A 22,791-nucleotide genomic window follows, 5' to 3' on the forward strand; every position below is an offset into this window, starting at 1 on the left:
GAATTCAATTTTACGTATATACTCCTCGGTCAATATTTCAGGGACCCCTATCATACGGTCCAATTTCAAATAAACCTTCAATTAAAGAATTCGCTCGAATAATTTCCTTTAAAATCATCTAGAATTCAGGAAATTTTCTTTCGTTAGTCAAATAATATTTCCTTAGAAATTATAAAAAATTCAGAGAATATTTGAAATGTAATAGCATAATTTTTCTTTAAAAAACTATGAAAATTTCAGAAAACTCTTAAAAAATTAACGTAATCATGTAACAGTTGGCTTTTGCAAACACTCGAAGATTTCAAAAAAGTACTTCAAATTCTGTTTGAATAATTGTTTTTATTTTTAACTTCAAGTTAATTCGTTATTATATGCCCTTCTGCAATCAGCCATAGGGGTTTAGCTATACAATCATTAAAACGCAAGAGTAGAGAGAGAATGAGGGGGGAAGAGAAGGGGATAAAGACAGAGCGATGCCATTACACACCCCACCAGTCCACCACCCTCATAACATCATTACGTAATAATAAAAAAAAAATCTTCGACAATTAAAAGTCACTCTCTCGTCCTCACAGACCCTAACAGGTAAGGGAATGAGACAGAGAGAGAGAGAGAGAGAGAGAGAGAGAGAGAGAGGGGGAAGAAGAGAGACAGAGGCAGGTAGCGTTGTTCTACCACCCATCCCTCAACACCCTCAAAAACACCATGACGAGGTCATCTTCGCTTATCTTTCCCATGTGCGGCCATTGTTTTAAACAAATGAGTGACAGGTAGACTTAACATTTCTACGAGCTTAAAAAATAACAAAATAGACAAAATTTTATTTTGAGCAATTTTGTAAAGCGCTCACTCAAAGAAAACTTCATATTATGTACCTATTTACTATGCCTCCCCACGGGACAGAGTTAGACACCAGGGTCGTTTTTTAACGTGGAGAAAAGGTACAAAAATAAAACTTGTCTCAGTCGTGAAGGATTTCTCCTCCACCGAAAGAGAACAAAAAATGGAAGTGCAGCATCTGAAGAACAGATACTACACTTTGATCTTGACCAAAAGGATTTTTAGCAATAATATTTTTCTTTCCTTTTTTTTTTCTTTTTTTAACAGAAAAAAAAATCAATAAAAAAACATTATCAACTCAAAAAAAAGTCCCCTTATGTTTCAGCGTTAATTGTTACCTAACCTGAAAAAGATATATCAACTGTTCATGAAACACAGGACTGAAACATAGTTCCATTTTCTCAAATCCAAACTGAAAAAGTCATTAACATTCTACAAGGCTCTCACGCCCGCAAATTCAAAAGCATTTTTTTTAAAGTCCTATATCTTTATAAACCTGAAATAAAGATCAGATAAAAAAATGTTAGGTATCCTTTTTTCTTTCCTTTTTTCTCTTTTAAATTTATTTTTCGAGCTTCGTGTTCGAAGGATTTTTTTCTTTTTCTTTCATGTAATAACAAGATGCATAGATATACACACATATAGATATAAATCTTGAGAGAGACAGAGAGAAAGCGTGAGAGAGAAAGAGATATTGCATATTCTATAGACACTTTTTTTCGTCTCTGTTTTTTTGTGTAGGACACATTTCTTACTTTTTTTTTTTTGAAGGGTTATTTTCAATACTCTTTTTTTTTGAATAGATCTCTTGCAAACTGTTTTTTTTTTTTGTAGGTGCAAGACAATATTTTTTTTTCAGGTTCTGAATTTTCTTTTTGAGTGCGTTTTTTTTGTGCGCGTGTACTGGTCTGCCATTTTTTTTTAACTTTTGCCTGAAATATTCAGTTTTTTTCCCCCGTTTTTAAAGACCGTGGACCTTTTTTTTATTCGATTCGTCTAGTGGTCATTATTTTTGGTTGTGCCGTGGGTTTAAGGGTCAAAATTATTTCCATGCTGGGAAACAATATATCCTGGTCATAGTGCATCATTTATGCCTCTATCAGCCGGTCACTGAGGTGTGACCGACAGACGTGTTATAGTAAATGTCTTAAGGCGGTCTCATGAAGATATGAAGATGGGCCAGTCATTAGGGTCTGTGTAGCAAGAGGCAAATCATACCTGAGATGTTGGATCTGGGTGTGGCCCCTTTCTTTTCTCAAGATGATCTCTTCACCCTGGTGGCATTCTGGTGGGAATCTTCATTTTCTAGACCGTTTCGTTGTTTCAATGAAGGCATTTATGAAGGCATTCATGGCAGACACAAGAAAAACGACACGCGATACAATTATAATATATATAAAGCATAACTATTTTATTGTACAAAATATATATTACAAAAACTTTAACAATTAAAAAACTGGATAATCGGCTTTTCAAAGCTAACTAACCTAACTAGTATTGAGGGAGGGGGTGCTCCCCCCCCCCATTTACGGAGAGACAGAATATTCGTCTTCACTTCATGGTGGTCGTGCAGGAAAGAGAGAGAGCTCTAGGAAAGGGAATTATTGGAAGGCGTTTCTTTGTATCTCTACGCACATGGCCAAATAACCACCCGGTCATGCTGCAGAGTTAGAAACAGTGGCACAAAGAAATAGCGCCACATCTCCAAGGCCACTGTTTTCCGATGCATGGAGTGTTGTTGTCGCATCTGGGCAAGTGCATCTATCACTAGCCTATCCCTCTTGGATAGGGTCCAAAAAAGAGTTGTCAATCTAATCGGTCCCACTATCAAATAAGCTCCAGCCCTTGTCCTATCACCGCAATGTTGCATCTTTGTGTCTGTTTTACAAATATTTTTGGAATGTGTTCTGATGAACTTGTTACACTTGTACCCCCTCGCCATACATATCACCGACAAACCCACTTAGCAATAAGATCTCACACCTTCTCTGTTGAGGTCCCTAGATACCAGAAAGCTTTCTATTATAATAATTTCTTCCATCAAGCAGCAAGACTTTGGAATTCCCGTCCTGCTACCTGGTTCCCTAGTCGTACTGATATGCAGAAGTTAAAATGTTACATAAACATACATCTTGTTAATCTTTCCTAGACATCGTCCCAAATAGTAGCATTTTACGTCCAAGTGGTGATACGCCTTGTTAGGGGCAGACGTGAGTAAATAAATAAATAATGCTGGTATAGTGTATATGTGAGTATATTTATTATACAAGTAAATGTTAAACGTCAAAAATGATACACATGAAAAGTAATTATAAAATGCATGCTGAATAGATATGGATCTGCAGAATAGATTTCCACATAGGAGTCAAGGAGTCGGGAGTTGGAGTCGAAGTCGGCATCCTAGAAATTCTAGCAGTCGGAGTCGGACTTTTACCATACGACTCCGCAACCCTGATAACAAGGATAAGCAAATAAATGCAAGCACATGTTAACTTTTGCAATGACATTAAAATGACATTTAATTCATCAGTTCAGTCCAGCAACATAGGCGAGCAGTACTTTCTAGTCTAGGAAATCTGAAGTTAGCCATGCGAGGAATAAAAATTTGAGAGGAAATTCAGCTAATTAATGAAGCGCAATATGCAAACTTCCTTTTAACTAAACACATGATTTGTAACAATAAATTTCACTTCTTTTTCAGCTAATAAAATTCTCTTATTATGCTTTACTTTCTTTAATCTCAGAACGAGGTTACATACCCATTTTTCTCATTGCAATATGCCTAACTCGGCGCATACCCCTTTTCAACATGAAAGCTATTTATGACATGACAAAGTCAAAATGATTTACCAACTACTAATGTGTAGTGGGGTACATGACGGGAACCAGACTTATAATGGAGGATGAGACATTTATATCACAGTGTACATGGCGACGGCAATTCTTGGGGACTTCGTATTTATAGTAAAAGGCTGATATGAATGTGAGATAGATGTGAAATGGACAGTTCTCTTTTACACGTAAAAGGGAATTTATTATTTATGAGGGAATACTGTTAACACTTTGGAAGGGTGTTTCATACAAAGTTCTTTTACAAGATGAGTCATAAAAGCATTACCTTTCTGTGAATGACAAACGAAGACAAAGGCTTATAAATTGCATGATGATATTTATTTCAGTAGAGTGAGAACGATCAAGGATTCAATTGCCTTGCAGAATTACATTGTCTGGCCTCCCTTTCTGGATCACTTCCAAAAGAGGGTTCGGCTAACTCACTTTTCCACTCTGTCAACTTAACTCCCCTCTGATTGCTTCATTTTTTTACTGACTCATACAACTGAATATATTGTTAACTATCTTTCTTTGTGACGACAGAATCGTGCTCAAATACATAAATGTTTCTCACGTGGATCCACATACACATGTCTCCGGTACGTTTTACACTTTTTTTTCTTAATTTACATTGTCTGATATCTGACCTAACTTGTTGTATTGTTATTCCTAATATAATGGACAATTCTCCACATTCCTAGGATTGTATCTAAATTCTAATATGTATTCTTTTCAACTTTAGATTACTGGGTTCGATTCTAGCCTTTTCCTTTAACAAATATATTTTCAAACCTAGTTACTTTGTTTCTCTACTGGAATCTGTACCTTCCATATATCACACTATATACAACACTATGAGCGATGGAGTATGGAGTAAAAAGTTCCAGAAAATGATAAAAGATCGTTTTTTATAAAGAAAACTTAAAAGTAAAGAATATTTTCGACATTATTTAAATTAAAACAGTTCGAGCGATTGCACAATATAAAAATTCTACAAGTTCTGAGATTAAAGAAGGTATTACGTAAAAAGCTGGCATGAAAATTTTCATTTTATAGATAGATTTAAATTCTATTATTTCTTATAAATAATTCTTTATCATTAATTGAATTAAAATATTTACTAAAAAGAATGAGAACAATCAAAAGTTAAACTATTTATTTGTAACTAGCAGGGCCCGTTAACCGGCGTTGCTCAGCGAAAGCATACCCCTCCTCATAAAAAAATTAAACTATGGTTGTTGTTGGTGGCCAATCCCCAACGTCCTAATGATAAGAATGGGTTTCAGAATAGACACTCCTAACCTCCTCATGTTGAGAACGTTGTATGAAATAGGCACGACCAACCTCACCATGGTGAAAACGGCTTTCGGAATAGACAGCCCATGTTATGAGGGAGGGGACTGTCAAAGTATTTGCCTCAAGCTCAACCTTGATATATGCTGTCAGCATACCCACCTGCAAAGACTATAAAAAAGGGGGACACTGTCGTGCAGAGAGAAGTACACTTTTTATCACGCATGTGTAGAACAGTGAATTACAGTACATAATATATGTCATACCTCAAAAGCTACTTGTCTCCGCCAAAGTAAAAATAGATTTTTATTCAGCAAAATCTAAAACCTACAGAAGTCGTCAGTTTAAAGGAAATAGTGCAGTTGGTGCTAAGGTAAAAAAGTACTTAAAAAAGAAAAAAAAAATGACTGAGTAGTGTGGAAAAATAGTCCTGGAAAGAGAACTAAACAAAAAACAACTATAGTAAAAGAAACAATATATACCGAATAAGTATATTCGTATGCAATGTAATAAAAGGGGAAATTTGTACTTTAGCAGCATACATTATTTGCCAGACAAAGAAAGTTTTAAAAAAGCTGGCGTAAATGTAGGCAAATATAAACTGAATAAAAATAATGAAAATGATAATTTATCGAGACGTAATTCAGGCTTAGAGTGTAAAAATGTGTTTTATATAAAAAGAAATAGTTTTTATGATTTTAAAGTGCAAAATATTTTTTTCTAATTACCCCAATCTAGGCTCGATGCACTTTGATGTAGGGGGCTACTACAACTATCTCTTATTAAAAGATTCGGTAGACGTTTATGAAATTGCCCCTTTCTAAATTCCAAAATTTTCATTTCTTTTCTTTTTTGACATTAATTTCATCGATTGCAAACTTAACTTTCAAATTAAAAAAATAAAATTGAAAAATAATCACTGAGAAAAATACTGTCGCAATATTTTTTTGGCTATAACAGGCATAAGGGGAAAACAAATGAACACATATCTAAGAAAATGGCAGAAACACTAGAGGATGACCTCTAATATGTAGTGGAATGTGGACAAAAATGGTCACATTCAATGTTGCCAAGACCAAGCATGTTTCCTTTAATAACTACAAGAAACCTCTACCGCCAACAGCAATAGCCAAAGACACATTACCTGAAAGTAGTTCTTTTAAACTCTTCAGCCTAATGTTTACAGGGAACATGAACTAGAATAGATACATTGAAAGCATTGCCAAGGCTGCTGCAAAGAAGGTGGGCTCTCTCTACCGCGCTGGAAAATTACTTATGCCTGAAAGTATCCTGTACCTCTATAAGACCACCATTCGCCCATGTATGGAGTATTGTTGTCACATTTGGGCTAGTGCATCTGCCAAATCTCTCACTCCTGGACCGGGTGCAAAAGAGAGTCGCCAACCTGATAGGTCCTGAACTGTTACCTAGGCTTCAGCCTCTGTCCCATCGACCAAATGTTGCAAATACTTTAATGGTGAATGCTCTGAAAAACTACAAGCATTTGTACCTCCTCAATGTGACTACCCTCAACAAACCCAACAAGCAACTAAGTCTCGCCCCTTTACTGTAGAGATCCCTAGCTATAAGAAAGCATTTTACTCTAATAGCTTCTTTACTAGAACTGCAAGTCTTTGGAGCTCCCTTCCGGGATTCTGCTTTCCAAACTGTACTGATATGCAGAAGTTCAAGTGTAATGTGAACAAACATCTTACTACTCATCTCCCTTCATAATGCCCCTGCACATTATGTCACTGATAGTAGCCCCTACTTCAAAGTGGCACTGTGCCTTGTTTGGGGTGAAAATTGATTTTTAAAAAAAGCTTGTTCTCTTAGACTGCCAAAGTTATTTTTTAAACTTACAAATTCTGACAACCCATTTCACCAAATAAATATATCCCTCGTTGTAAACATTAACTTGTTCATCAAAGAGGTTGAATAAATTAAGTTTTTTTAAGGACTAGTTTCATTTTGTTTTATAGTATTTCACAAAAATATAGAATAAAATTCTTCAAGTAAAGAAAAAAAATTAACATCTACTTTTACTTCAAATAATTTTTGGAAAGAACATTAAATAAAATGTGGATTTATTTTCTATATGTAACAAAACAAACCTCACACAAAACGAATATCAACAGGTTACAAATGCTGTTTTTCGAATGAAAGTTAATTTAACAAAAATTTATAATAGAAAAAAATGTTTTGACTATCATTAATGTAATCTTTGTAAAAACTAATGAGAAATTATTCATAACAATTGGAGACCAGCTGTAGATTCAATATTCTAATTTTTCTAGGAAGAACCTGTTGAATATTACAATATTTTCAAATCGATTTTGACTTAAAAACATATACTTGAATTAAATATAATTAAATAACTATTAATTTCCTATACAAATCAAATTAAACAGACAAAAATACTTGTTTTCCACTCAATATTCCTAATATGCAAATTTGTTTGCACCAATTTACACACTTTCATAGTATAATGTTATTTTAAATGGTACTGCATTTCGATTTGATTATATTATAAATATGCAAAAATAGACAAATTTATATAGAAATACAAAACGAAAACAGCAAAATCTTTTCTTTGCATTTTAATAAATTGTTAAAAATGTCATAAGATTTATTGCAAACAAAGAATTCCATAACATATCTCCATATTTATATTTTGATAAAAGACTTATTTTCATTGATTTAATATTGTCAAACCTACAATTGGTCCTTTATGGGAACTTATATTGCTTTTTCTTATGTTCTAACATATGCACCAAGAAAATGTTTCTATGAAAAAGATCCAAATATTTAACTTTAAAAGACCATTTTACAATTAAAACTGCTTCTATCTATGTGGTTTTCATAGTTTTATTTCCATGTTGCATATACGATTACTGGAATTACAGTATGTTTCCCCATGAGTTGTAACCAACTTGGTTTCTGTTTGAGAAAATATATGTGACAATATCATGGTGTGTTTTAGCATGATTTTTTTATTGCAAAAGAGAAACATTTCACATTTAGTTTTAACTTAGTATCCTTTCATATAAGCTCCAACATTTTAAACCTCTGTCAATGACAAAATATAATTAGTGAAATTTTTCCTCAGTCTCATATTTCAAATAGGGTTTCTTTGAAAATAAAACACTACATATTTCACAAGAATAATGTTACCTTTTTTCTGTGTAAAACAGGCAATCACTGGAAGATGCATTTGCATGTATGTAAGGCAGTCACACATTGAAAAATATTTGTGTTATACTGTGCTGCATCATATGCTGCTACATTTTAATGAACTAAATACTTCAAGGGTATATGTTTTTCAGCATTAGAACATTAGATTTATTCGAGAGGATGAATATCATACTACACAGAAAGTTTTAAAAAATACAATTTTGTTTAAAAGAATTGCCCAAAATGAAACAAATTTGTTTGATAAAAAGACAAAAATATTTACCAATGACATGGCTTCGTTTAAGTATGTGTTTGCATATGCCGTGACATACCTTGTTTTGTTGTAAAAGAAGAGTTACATATTTCACAAGAATATGGTTTCTCTCCAGTATGTGTTCGCATATGTTGGAACAATTTTTGTTTTACTGGAAAAGAAGAACCACATACTTCACAAGGATATGGTTTTTCTCCAGTATGTATTCGCATATGTACCAACAATTGATCATTTCTTCTAAAATAAGTCTCACATACTGCACAAAAATATGGTTTATCTTCGGTATGTGTTTTCATGTGTCGCAACATATGTTGTTTATATGTAAAAGAAGTATCACATACTTCACAAGAATATGGTTTCTCTCCAGTATGTGTTCGCATATGTTGCAACACACTAGATTTATATGTAAAAGAAGAACCACATACTACACAGGAATATGGTTTCTCTCCAGTATGTGTTCGCATATGTTGCTGCATACTTTGTTTTGTTGTAAAAGAAGAACCACATACTTCACAAGAATATGGTTTCTCTCCAGTATGCATTCGTGTATGACGCAACATTTTCTTTTTATATGTAAAAGAGGAGCCACATATTTCACAAGAGTATGGTTTCTCCCCAGTATGTGTTCGCATATGTTGGTGCAAACTTTGTTTGTATGTAAAAGAAGAGCAACATACTTCACAAGAATATGGTTTCTCTCCAGTATGTGTTCGCATATGTGGCTCCACCGCTTTTTTACATTTAAATGAAGCACCACATATTTCACAAGAATATGGTTTCTCTCCAGTATGTGTTCGCATATGTTGCTGCATACTTTGTTTTGTTTTAAAAGAATAGTCACATACTTTACAAGAATATGGTTGCTCTATGGTATCTGACATGATGTTCATACTCGAAGTTGAAATATGTCAGATATTTTAGTAGTTTATTTTTTATATTTTCCTTTTTATTTTGTATTTTAATGAACAGAATCATTACAAAAATATTTATATTATCTGTTCAATTTTTGTGATGTCAAATTAGAGTAATAATTTTTATCTTATCTCTTGCTTCAATGAAAACATCATTTGCTTTTAAATGTAATTGATTACATATATATTTTTGTTCTCCTCTGTGTGTCATCTCACTCTTTTATCTATGGACCACATCTGTACAGATTGATGAAAACCGAACATAAGTGAAATATTCAGTTAATTTTTATACATTTTATAGGATGTATTATAAACCTCATGCAAGAAATGTAATATACATAGATTCTCATTATTCTATCAAGCAGACATCATTTCTTATGTATTTTAATTGAGGATTTAAAAAAAACTATTTTTTCAAGCCATGATTAAGATATAATTTCACTTTTCATAATTAGCAGTGTCTATTTTCTAGTATTTTAAATGTCTGAAATAATGGATCCATATGCACTAATGACTGCATTACTTACATGCAGCCATATTTACATTGTTCATATGCATTTGTGATAATTTATCTCACTAGCATTCCTTTTAATAAGATTAAGAATAAAAGAAATATATACACAGTTGTGAAGAAAATGTTTTTCAATATATTGTCATAAAATTCAATTTTATGAAAGAAAAAATTCGTGTATTTCACAGGGATATTTTTTCACTCGTTTCTTGCATTTAAATTCATACAATTTGCGTTTGTTTTTCTTTATACTGATTGCTGGATATTCTGCAAAAATTAAAATAAGAGAAATTACAAGAAATAATGTTTATTTTATGTATGTTCTTTGAACAAAAATATTTTTAAATGTTAAGGTGTAAAAAAACAGTTATTCTTTAGTAAATAAAGTAGATATATATTTCCGCATTTTGAGTTATCACAAAGTAGAAAGAAATCATGCACATTTTTTAAGGAGTCCTATAATTATTACATTCAAAATATAATGAGGTTATTTGTTTCAATACTTACCCATTAATAAAATGAATTATTTTTATAGATTTTATTAAACTAAATATCCACAACTTTTACTAATGAGTTCTAAAATATAACACTTTCTTTTATACTTTGCAAATCTTTAAAGTTTACAAAAGCAAGACATTCTTTTGGATAATTTTTGGAAGGCATCACTACTTTGATGATCTCTATAAGAATTATGATAAATTTATTGATGAGTTTTAAAAAAACAGTAAAAATAATCCCATTTCATTGCAACACATTTCAACGAATGTTTGTCTAATGCAAATGATAAATTCCGCAATTTTCTTTCAATGGTGTTTATTAAACAATTTAATGTAGAAGGGTCTAAAGATTCTAAAAACATGAAGAATATATTAAAATCTCCACTATTATTCACAAATGGTTGATATGCCATAAAACATAACAAAATAAAATTTATTAATCTTTTTTACACATGTAATAATATATTCATGATTTAATATATTTCATTGTACTAAATATAACAATTTCTTAAAAAATTATTTTCACTTATATAAAAATAGTATAAAATAGTTTGTGAAAAAAAATGAAGGCATCCAAATTTTACAAAATTTCAAATTTGTAGAGTATTCTTATTTAAAAAAATATGAGAAACTGTATTAGTTGCTGAATAGTATGTTCATAAAGATTGTGGTGTTAAATTAACTGATTTTAAAGAAATGTACGATTTAAAATAATAAAATAAATCCATGCCATTACAATAAAAATTAGACATAATAAAAAGTAAACATTTGTATATATTCTGATAATTACCTTCTACTCATAAATACTTTAACTTTAAAGCTGTTTTCTTTAAAGGTCAGGATCTATTGTTGAAGGTATATGCAGTCCAGATATTAAAAAAAAAGTCTGTAAAATAATAAACCATGTTTTTACGTAATAAAAAGACATGAGAAGACAAGAAAGATACCAAGTTGGTTTTAAATGGGATAAAATAAGTTTCAAAATAAAAACATTATTGTTTCAGCATAGTCTGTATTCTGCATAAGTGCAAAAAAGGTAATTTGCAGCAAGTTAAAAAGCCATATTATATTACTAAAAAATCAAATGTTTAATTTGACACACTGCTGCTTGTAACTCACTACTCCAAATCTCAACATTCTGCTGTAAAAACCCAACTCAAAATCTAAAAGCTCGGTTGTCAAAACTTACTTCCAGAACATGACACACTAACAAAACACGATACTCTGACATATAAATCCAAAATCAACTAAGTCTCTGAAAAATCAGTCGTTTTATGTCCAACTGGAAGCATCTCATTTGCATACTAGGTGACAATATTGGAAGCAGATAAAAAGAAAGGCATTGTTATTTTCATTTTCTTCATTCTTTTTGTCTACATGGAACTTTACAGACTGTACAAACAGGTTTGTACTATTTTTTAAGTGCTTAATTATAGAGAAGCAACTTATTTTTGCTATGAAAGCATTTCAAACTACACGCCCCCTTGATTATTGAAGATCATTTTACATTATATAATTCAATGCTTGGATTGGCTCAGGACAGTCTCTCTGTGGTCTGCACATTGCTACTGGTTCACCTCCATTGCTTTCTGTCCCAGCATTTACATCTTCATTTACATTGACTATATGCCTTAAATCTAAAATATGGCATGGCATTCTATCTACACTTAAGTTGTTAGGGGATAGCACCTCTGTAATCACACATCTTTCCTCATTGCATTGTACATTGCACATTTGGTGGTTTCACCTAGATCTCTTCTATTTGGATTCTGGAGGATCTTTACTCATCGCTTTCTGGGGATGTATATCTGGGGTTCTTCCATTCATAATTAAAACTGATCTATGTGGCACTTGGCCCAACCTTGGGAGCCATGTTGTACCAGAATGTAGCTTCTTCAGGTGATATCCTTCCTCTCTCAGCTATCACTTTGATAATTCAATGATGTTGCTCCACTATTCTATTTCATCCAGGTCTATAGGCTCCCCTATAATAGATTCTTCTTTTTTCTAATTTAATTTTCACCCCAAACAAGGCACAGTGCCACTTTGAAGTAGGGGCTACTATTGGGGGCATAAGAGGGAAACTATGAAGGGAGGTGAACAGCAAGATGTCTGTTCACATTGCACTTTGTGGTTTGAGTTGTCCCCCTTTGCCAATTGGCTGTTTGGAGAAATGGAAAACTAGATGGCTCTGTGTGGTTTGAGTTGTCCCCCTTTGCAAATTGGCTGTTTGGAGAAATGGAAAACTAGATGGCTCTGGTTGATAGTACTTTTTTTAAGCAGGGGTGAAGAGCGCAGAGAGTGAAACGATGGTTGGAAGAAGTGACGGCGAATTCTTTTTGTGACGGTGAATTATTTTTGGACGTTGAAGAACGACCTTTTGGAAGGAACAGCTGGGTCTCATATATTTTTTTTTTATTTCTTTTTTTTCTACTTCACTACAAGCTATTTCGGCGGGAACTATGGAAGCAAAGAGGATCAGCAGTGAAATGCTTAAGAAGTTCTCTGGAGAGGGAGGTTATAACCTGGCTGACCAAGGTTAAACTTGTCGCTAAGTTGCGGGACATCGCGGATGTAGCCAGCTTGATACCGCTGTATCTTGATGGTGATGCTCTGGCCCTATATCTGGAGATGCGGGAGGAGGATCGACTGTCTGTTGACGCCATTGAGGAAAAGTTGAAGGAAGCATTTACCGAAGGACCATTTGTGGCATATGGCAAACTAAGCCGTATGGTGTGGACCGGAGAGCCTGTCGATGTTTACGCCAACAATATCAGGAGGTTGACGGGACTAGCAGGATTCAATGGAGGAGGCCGTCGACGGATGGTTAAGATGGCCTTTATCAATGGCTTCCCGGACCATATTTCTATACGTCTGCAGCAACTGCCCAGTGTAAATACTATGGAGGCGGCAGAGTTGATTACACAGGCGAGGGTGCTGGCCAGGAAAAAAGAGAGTGAGCAGGGAATCATAGCTGTCGCTCAACGAAGCAAACTGCAGCAGGAAATTGTAAAGGACAAAAAGCAGAGAGGACTGTGGCAGAGACCCAGGTTCTCTGGCAGATGCTACCGATGCCAAGGGCCCCATATGGCGAGGGAGTGTAGGGAGCCAAAGCTAGAAGACATGTGTTACCGCTGTGGGGAAGTCGGCCACATCAGCAGATTCTGTCCCCACGGAAAACGAACAGAGGGAAGCCACTGCGCCGGTGGCTACCCCACTTATTCGATGAAGGCGCTTCAGGGTATGTCACCACAAGTAGAGGTGACCCTAAATGCATACCTACAGATCCACATTTCACAGGAATTCTGGAAATACCAGCTGGTCAGATACAAGGGCCAAACGTACTGTCTGACTAGGTTGGGTTTTGTCTGAATTCTGCACCAAAAATCATGGCAGCGATCCTCAAAACGGTGCTAAGCAAGGAGGACGCAGTCAGAAGAGTCACCAGTTACTACATTGATGATATTTTGGTGGATGAGACAGTAACAACTGCTGAGGACGTAGTAAAACACCTCAACAGCTTTGGGCTAATTGCAAAACACCTGGAATCGTTGGAGGGAGGAGCTGTGTTAGGGCTCCAACTAAGAAAGGACCAGATAGGACGGTTAGTGTTCCGGAGGGGAAATGAGATCCCGGAGGTGTCGGAAAAATTGAGCAGGCGAGAACTCTTCTCAATATGCGGAAGACTGGTGGGCCATTACCCTACTGCAGGATGGCTACGGACATCATGTAGTTATATCAAAATGCGAGCTAGTGGAGCAAAGTGGGAGGATGGAGTTGATAAAGAGACGGTGGACATTATGAGAGAGATTATTGAAGAGGTAAAGAGGGAGGATCCAGTGAGAGGTGTTTGGCATGTACCCAACAGTGCAGAAGGTGTTGTGTGGTGTGATGCAAGCTGTATAGCAGTGGGGGTCACCTTGGATATAGGTGGTGTTACTGCAGAAGATGCTGCTTGGTTGCGGAAGAAGGACGACGTGGCTCACATAAATGTGGCGGAACTGGATGCAGTTATGAAGGGCATCAAATTAGCCTTGAAATGGGGGCTACAGAATGTTGAGGTGAGGACCGACTCAGCCACTGTGTTCTCTTGGATCCAGTCCGAAGCTACAGGAGAAAGGAGAGTGAAAACGAAAGGCGCTGCCAAGATGCTAGTAAAGCGTCGATTGATGATATTAAGGGAACTGATTAGGGAATTTGATCTTCAACTTAGGGTCACTATCGTTCCTTCAGCGAAGAACAGAGCAGATGTGATGACGAGGGTGCGGAAGACCTGGCTAAAGGCGCCGAATGAGGCGGCTGTTGCAATATGTTGTTTGAATGAAGACACTCTGAAGGATTTGCATGACACACACCATTTTGGAGTGGATAGAATCTTGTTCTTGGCCAGGAAGGTGGACCCCAGAATCACAAATGAGGCCGTTAGGACAGTGGTTGAGAGATGCAGCCGGTGTCAATCAATCGACCCTGCGCCGAGTAGACACGAAGCTGGTGAGGTTCAGGTGGCAGAGAACTGGAGCAGGTTGGCGATAGACGTAATGCACTATCGACAGAGGCCATATCTGTCAATGGTCGACTATGGACCAGGAAGAGTAGCCATTTGGAGGGAAATCAAGGTGGAAAATGCAGGTGAAATTGCAAAAGTCTTGGAAGAGGTGTTTCTGGAGAGGGGTCCAGTGACGGAAGTGCTAATGCACAATGGAACTGCCTTTCGCTCAGCTGCCGTGGAGAATGTGTTGGATAAGTGGGGAGTACGGTGCTATTTCAGGGCTGCATATAGACCAGGCGGAAACGGAATTGTGGAGCGGCATCACAGGACCATTAAGGCTATAGCTGAAAGGGGCCAGATTTTGCCGCCAGAAGCTGTCTTCTGGTATAATATGGCTCCAAAGTCAGGGCAAAAAGTGGAGTCAGTGCCGCAGAGGGCAGTCTTCAAGTACGAGTGGCAGCATCCCCGAACTGCACAGGTACCCACGGAGGAAGGTGAAAAGCAAGCGACTGTACAAGTGGGAGAGGAAGTGTGGATCAAACCGCCTGATGCTCGCTGTACCACACGCTGGGGGAGGGGCATTGTGACAAGTGTCCAGTCCCCGAACAATGTATCTATCGATGGCATCCCTCGACACATCCTTGATGTGTGGTCGGTAGTGGTGTCATCAGAGGAAGACAGCGACGTCGAGCCAAGTGGCGATGTTCACGAAGAGGCTCCGCAGAGATCGCAGCGAGAGAGACGGCCGCCATGTTGGTTGAGCGACTACATGATGGTTTGACATGTGATGATCGTGTAGATCAAGGGGGCGTGTGGTTTGAGTTGTCCCCCTTTGCAAATTGGCTATTTGGAGAAATGGAAAACTAGATTGCTCTGGTTGATAGTCAATTTGCATAAGTGGAGGAATGGGCAGCATATAAACGGTACTTTTTTAAGCAGGGTGAAGAGCACAGAGAGTGAAACAACGGTTGGAAGAAGTGACGGCGAATTCTTTTTGTGACGGTGAATTATTTTTGGACGTTGAAGAGCTCGACCTTTTGGAAGGAACAGCTGTGTCTCATATATTTTTTTTATTTCTTTTTTTTTCTACTTCACTACACACTTGAACTTCTGCATGTCAGAACAGTAAGGAAAGCAGAATCCCAGAAGCTGGTTCTAAAGTCTAGCAGTTCTAGGGAAGAAACTATCGGAGTAGAAGGCTTTCTTAAATCTAAGGATCTCTCCTGTGTAGGGGTGGGATGTAGCTGCTTGTCAGGTTTGTCGCAGGCATTTACATCTAGGGGGCACAAGCGCTTGTAGTTCGTCAGAGCATTCACTATGAAAATACTTGTAGAACAGGCAAAGGGCTGCAACATTTCATTGATGGGACAGAGACTAAAGCTTAGATGACAGTTAAGGACCTATTAAATTGGTGACTCTTTTTTTAACTCTATCTAGGTGAGACATGAGTAGCAGATGCACCAGCCCAAATGTGACAACAATACTCCATATATAGACAAATGGTGGTCTTATAGAGGTACAGGATACTTTCAGGCGTAAATAGGTTTCTAGCATGGTAGAGAGAGCCCACTTTCTTTACAGAGGCCTTAGCAATGCTCTCAATCTATCTGTTCCAACTTATGTTCCCTGTGAATGTTAGGTCGAGGAGTTTAAAAGAAGTACTTTCAGGTAATGTGTTTTTAGCCATTGCTATTGGTGGTAGAGAAGATTTCTTGTAATTATTGAAGGAAACAAGCTTAGTCTTAACAGAATTGAATGTGACCATCCATTTTTGTCCCCATTCCACTACAGATTAGATGTGTTCTTCTAGTGTTTCTGCCATTTTTTTAGATATGTCTTCATTTGTTTTCCGCCTGTGCCTGTTATAGAGCATGGTGTCATCAGCAAATATACCCATCTCAAAGATAATTTTATCAGGGAGGTCATTTATGAATATTAGGAATAATAAAGGTTCAAGGTTAGACCCCTGAAATAGTCCTGAATTTATATCATATTGTTTAGATGTACCTCGAGGACAACCTGGATTCTTCTACTCAAGAAGAATTTGTGTTGTTTTCTTCCAGTGATACTATATGATCTGATTTTCCTGAGAAGACCATCATGCCATACCCTGTCAAAAGCCTTAGATATATCTGGGCTACTGCCCTACCTTCCCCTGCTTTGTCCAGTGAATTGGTATATATGTTCCGAGATTACAGTTAGGATATCTGCTGTAGAACAGGCTTGTCTAAATCCATATTGTTGGTCAGTCAGAAGTTTAGCAGCTGTAAGGTGAGTGACTAGAACTTAATTAAATATGGTCCAAAATATTTTGGTGAAAAGCAGGAGGAAGCTAATGGGGCGATAATTTAATGGGCCAGTTCTTTCACCAGAATTCTTGAAAACTGGTACCACAGAAGCAGTTATTCAGAATTTAGGAAAGCATCTTTTTTTTTTTAAATGTCTGGAGATCTTCTGAGCTAAGAACGGTGCCATCATCCATTATCAACTTCTTTACTGGACCTTATTCAAGCATCACCTTTTCCAATTCCTCTGCAACTGCAGATGTTGATTCCATATTTTGCCAGTCTATCCGGTCCACAGTCAATCAATGACAAGTATACTTCTCCACGATTGAGTGTTATCTCTATATCAAATCTTATCCAATTCTTCAAAGTTCGAATTTCACCATATATTTGGGACAGGATCAATTGATTGGCATCGAACACAATTCTTAACAAACTTCTGAACTTCTTCCCAACTTTTAGCACCAAATATAATGTTCTTTCCACTCCCATGTAACTCTTTTAGTTGACCAATTCCTAGGCAGCATATCTGAACCTCTTCTTTCTCAACTAACCAGTTTAAAATTGCTTTGAGTTAAAACAATCAAATGTTTAATTTGACACACTACTGCCAAACACCGGCTACTCTAATACTCAATGCTTGCCTGTAAAAACTCAACTCCAGAACAGGACACACTACTGATAACATTTGCTACTCTGATATCCAAATCCAATATCAGCCCTGTCTCTGAAAACTCAGGTTTTTATATCCAACCTGAAGCATCTGAATTGCATATTAGGTAACACTATTGCAAGCATATAAGGAGAAAAGGTAGCCATTTATTATTGCTAATATTCATAAATGACCTCCTGATAAAAATGTCTCTGAGATGAGTATATTTGCCGATGATACCATGCTTTATAACAAGCACTACAGGAAAAAAAAATAAACACATATCTAAGAAAATGGCAGAAACACTAGAGGAAGATCTCCAATCTGTAGTGGAATCGGGACAAAAATGTAGAGTCACATTCAATGCTGCTAAAACTAAGCTTGTTTCCTTCAATAATTACAACCTTCTCAACCACCAATAGATATGGCTAAAGTACATTACCTGAAAGTACTTTAAAACTCCTCAGCTTAATATTCACAGGGAATATGAGTTGAAACAGCTACATCGAGAGCATTGGCATGCCTGCTGTAAGGTGGGCTCCTTCTACGGTACTAGAAAGCTACTTATGCCTGAAAGTATCCTGTACCTCTACAAGGCCACTATTCGCCCATGTATGGAATATTGTTACTACATTTAGGCTGGTGCATCTGCTACTAGTCTAACTTTTGTAAAGGGTTCAAAAGAGAGTCACCAACCTGATAGGTACTGAACTGCCATCTAGGCTTCAGCCTCTGTCCCATCTACAAAATGTTGCATCCCTCTGCCTGTTCTACAATTATTTTAATGGTGAATGCTCCAACGAATTACAAGCCCTTGTATCCCCTCAATGTAAATACCCCCGATAAACCCGACCAGCAGCAAAATCCTACCCCTACATAGCAGAGATCCCTAGATGTAAGAAGGCCTTCTATGCTAATAGTTTCTTCCTCAGAACTGCTAGACTTTGGAACACTCTTCGCACTATCTGCTTTCCCAACTGTACTGAAATGCAAAAGTTCAAATATAATTTGAACAGACATCTTGATGCTCAACTCTCTATGTACCATCCCTGCAACTTATGGCCTTGAAAGTAGCCCTCTACATCAAAATTGCACTGTGCCTTGTTTGTGGTGAAAATGGAATTAAAAAAAATTTTTCTTCATTCTTTTTGTCTACATGGAACTCTACAGACTGCACACAAACAGGTTAGTACTAATTTTTAAAATGCTTAATTAAATAAAAGCAACTTATTCTGCCTTTGGTAGCATTTCTTACTACAAGCACAAAAATAATTTATTCCATTTCTTTTTACAAAAAAAAGCGGTAAATTCTGTTGTAGATTTAAAAATAAGAAAACAATCAAGATTAAATAATGCATACTTTCTTTTATTAAAAAATGCTATAAATATTGAAAAATTAAAAAGTACGCCAGTGTAGCAAATTTCATGTCGTCATTAGAAAAACTTCCTGCAGAAAAAAATACTTATTTTTACATTTTTATCTAGCGAATAAACATAAAATAATAGATGAAAAACTACGTTTATTATTTTTAAAATCCAACAACAGAGCTGAAATTGATGTTTTCGATTGAAAAACAAAACTAACTTTTTTTTTTAAATAATAAACGTGTGTTTTCATATATATTTTTATGTTTATTCACTGGATAAATGTATAAACATCATTATAAAAATAAATTTTATTCATTTTAACTTTTTAGAAGAAATAATTCAGCAGTATGCCACACACAATTTTATCAAAACAAGTCTGTTTCGCTTAAGAAAAAAGCCAACTTCATCCCTGTTGCATAATTTTTATTTTTAAAAATAATAAACATGTTTTTTCATAGATATTTTTATGTGTATTCGCTAAATAAATGCATAAACATTCTTGTAAAAATAAACTTTATTCAATTTTATTCTTTAGAAAAAATATTTCAGCGGTATGCCACACAGGGATTTATCAAAAAAGTTACTTTTGTTTTACAATCGAAAACATCGACTTCAGCTCCATTGTTGGATTTTAAAAATAATAAACGTGGTTTTTCATATATAATTTAATGTTTATTTGCTAGATAAAAATGTAAAAATAAGTTGTCTTTTTTTCTGTAGAAAATTGTTTTTATGACGGAATGAAATTTGGCACGTAGCATACTTTTTAGCGTGCTGGCATACCAAAAAAGAATTACTGCTTAAAACTGAGTAGTATGTTTATTTATGTGTCATGTTTTAAGTAACAGAGGGGGATAACTAGGCACTACCAAAAGTCACCACAGAATTACCCCCCCCCCACACACACTATATGTAAAACGATGTAACTTTATTATAAATTAATATTATCAATATAACTTTTGTACCATTTAAAACAAGAAGGGAAAAATAAACTAGTAATAATTTTTAAAAAAATTTATTGTACGAAAATAATGAAATTGCAAGACGAAAATCGTGTTTACATAATTGCCGCTTTAAAATAACATGCCCATGTAGTAAGCATTTCGAACAAGAAAACATACCCGTGTTTAATAAATCTAGCAAAAATTAACTAATGGTCAGCTTTTCGATACTTATCCATTTTAGAATGAAATTACATATAAAACGCAGTTTCCATAAAATATACAAGGGAATTTTTTTTTTTAGTGCGTATCCCCACCCCTATTTATTTTTTCGAAATTTGAACAAAATACATTTAAATCTATGGACATTTCTGTTTATTATGAAACATAAGAGTTCAAATAAGTAAAATATATTTATTTTTTTTAAATTTAAATACACATATTGAAAAATAATTACCTTGAAGTTGCAATTAAAAAATTTATATAAATTTAATATTATTATGTATTTTTAAATAGCGTTTTTTCGAATTAATATATACTATAATTAGTTGAATTGCCAAGAAAAAGAAACTTCCTAAAAATTAATTAATTTTTAAAAGATTTAAACGATTAAAATTCCATTATTTCAAAATGTTCCATTACAACATAGATTTTTGTTTAAATTTTTTTTTTAAATATTAAGTTTTAATATAAACATGACTCTTGTCAGCTATTTTATTGCCAGATTAAAACCAATTTGAAAATATTATTGCACAAATATTAAGCATTTGTAGCCCCCCTCTCATATTTTGTATGTCTCTTTTTACCTAACAAAATATGGAACCTCGTAGGTAAGCAAATGAACATTATGTAAAACCGTATTTCATATTTAATATACAAATGTTTATAATATTATTAATCGTTAAACTGTGTAAATCTTAAAACCTACAAAATTATAACAAAGATTAATTATTAATTGCAGTTTGAAGAAGAAAAACAAAGTTTTTTTTTTAAATCATTAAGTCACTTCTGCTTTTCCATAGTTCGTATAGTTAACACATATCTGACGTCACGGAAACATGCGGACCATTTTTCACAATCGTTTGGCAGACCCTAGAGATAAGGTTAACTGAATTACTCACATCTTAAACCCATTTTATATATATTTTCGGATATTATATTTCAGCTTAAGGGCCATAATAAAACAACTACAAATTTGCGATAATTTCCAATGTCAAAATCGTTCACAGGGCACTCGTATAAATATACATCCATATAGATTTATAAAAATCGATTTGTGACGATTGTATTAAATTACCTGACTCCGTTTACGTGCAAACTAGAGATGTTGACCTACTTCAAAATCAAAATTAAAGGTAATCATAAAAGTTCAGATATGCTCTTGTAAAAAAGAAGAACCAATAAAACATTTAAATTCAAGTAATACTCACCTTTTGTTTGATAAGCTAATTTCCAGAGAGAAACGATTATAAATTGAGACGAGTTAGACGGGCGGAAGTTTAAACTTAAGATGGCGACCGGAAAAGCAAGTTCGCATAAAATTAATGCAAAACTAATTTAAATACACTATTGCGAAACTGTCGATAATTTCGGTGAATATTACGCATAAAACTATTATTTAATTTGTCGCAATATTTTCCTATTTTAATGGAGACAAAACTAATAGCACAGAACGGATAAAATTCATTTTCACTGGTTGACCGAGACAAGCGACTTCCTCCCGAACTTGCAATTGCTGTCAGAAGTGCATTGGACTGCAGGATTGAAGAGTGGGGATTGAGTTGTGGGGTCATTGTATTTAACGACAGTTTCGTATTTTATACTTGCAGAAATGAATGTTAACACAAAAGAAAAGTGCCGTTTTTTTTTTTGTTTTGTTTTTCATTGAAATATGTTTATTTCGAAAAATAATTAATTGTGAAAAGATGTTTTTGTATAAACATAAAATTAAGTCAATTAAATTAATGTATATTTAACATAAATACTTATTAACTAAACGTATTTTTGTCCAAAAATTAAATAAAATGAATTAAACGTCATAATAAAAATGGCCCAATAATAAGAGAAATGTTATATTTCCGTTAAAGTAAAAGTTTCTATGGCACGTGATTTTGCATACGTTCCTTTTCCTTTTAAAAGGGCTGAGGTTTTCTTCTTCAACATTTCGTTACTAACAGCTCTTGCGTTTACTGCTGCTACCTGCTCTTTACTATTTGCTCTTACGTTTACTATTTGCTCTTACGTTTATTATTGGCTGTGAAATTAGTTCGGTAAAGCCTAGTAAAGAGGTGATAATTGCTCTCCTATCACCGAAATTGTGGAGTTAAAAGGAAAAAGGTTAACTAACTACCGTTATAGACACCGGCAGTTCTGATAATTTTATCCGTGGCCGCATTGTCAAAACAATGAGACTGTCCACTTTAAAACAGAACTCCGTAATTTCTATGGCATCATCCGCCATTTCCCTTAAACTGTCCGAATATTGCACCGAGAACATTTTCTTCAATGGTTGCGAACATAAACGGATTGACCTTACGGTACTTCCTGACTCCTGTATGGACATTATACTCGGGGTTCCATTTTTGAAACTACTGTTGGAATTTTTTTTGTACTAATAATGGTGCCCCCCCCCGTTTACATTTATTATTTTTTATCTGGTTCTTATATATGATTTTCTGTATTTCGTATCCTTTATGGTTTTTAGTTTCGTATATTTTGGATTTG

At 34.9% G+C, this 22,791-nt stretch overlaps 1 long non-coding RNA gene across 1 annotated transcript; it reads right to left on the reverse strand.

Annotated features, from left to right (window-relative positions):
* Positions 1–9,356: 9,356 nt before the first annotated feature.
* Positions 9,357–21,835, reverse strand: LOC145279810 (uncharacterized). The gene is made up of 3 exons (XR_013868460.1): positions 21,498–21,835; positions 11,123–11,218; positions 9,357–10,102 (listed from the first exon to the last, which is right to left on the reverse strand). It is a non-coding gene; the product is annotated as an uncharacterized LOC145279810 (long non-coding RNA).
* Positions 21,836–22,791: the final 956 nt, after the last annotated feature.

Source organism: Euprymna scolopes, chromosome 1 (genome assembly GCF_053919585.1).
Source record: "Euprymna scolopes isolate OS-2025 chromosome 1, ASM5391958v1, whole genome shotgun sequence".
In the NCBI taxonomy this organism is placed as follows: domain Eukaryota; kingdom Metazoa; phylum Mollusca; class Cephalopoda; order Sepiida; family Sepiolidae; genus Euprymna; species Euprymna scolopes.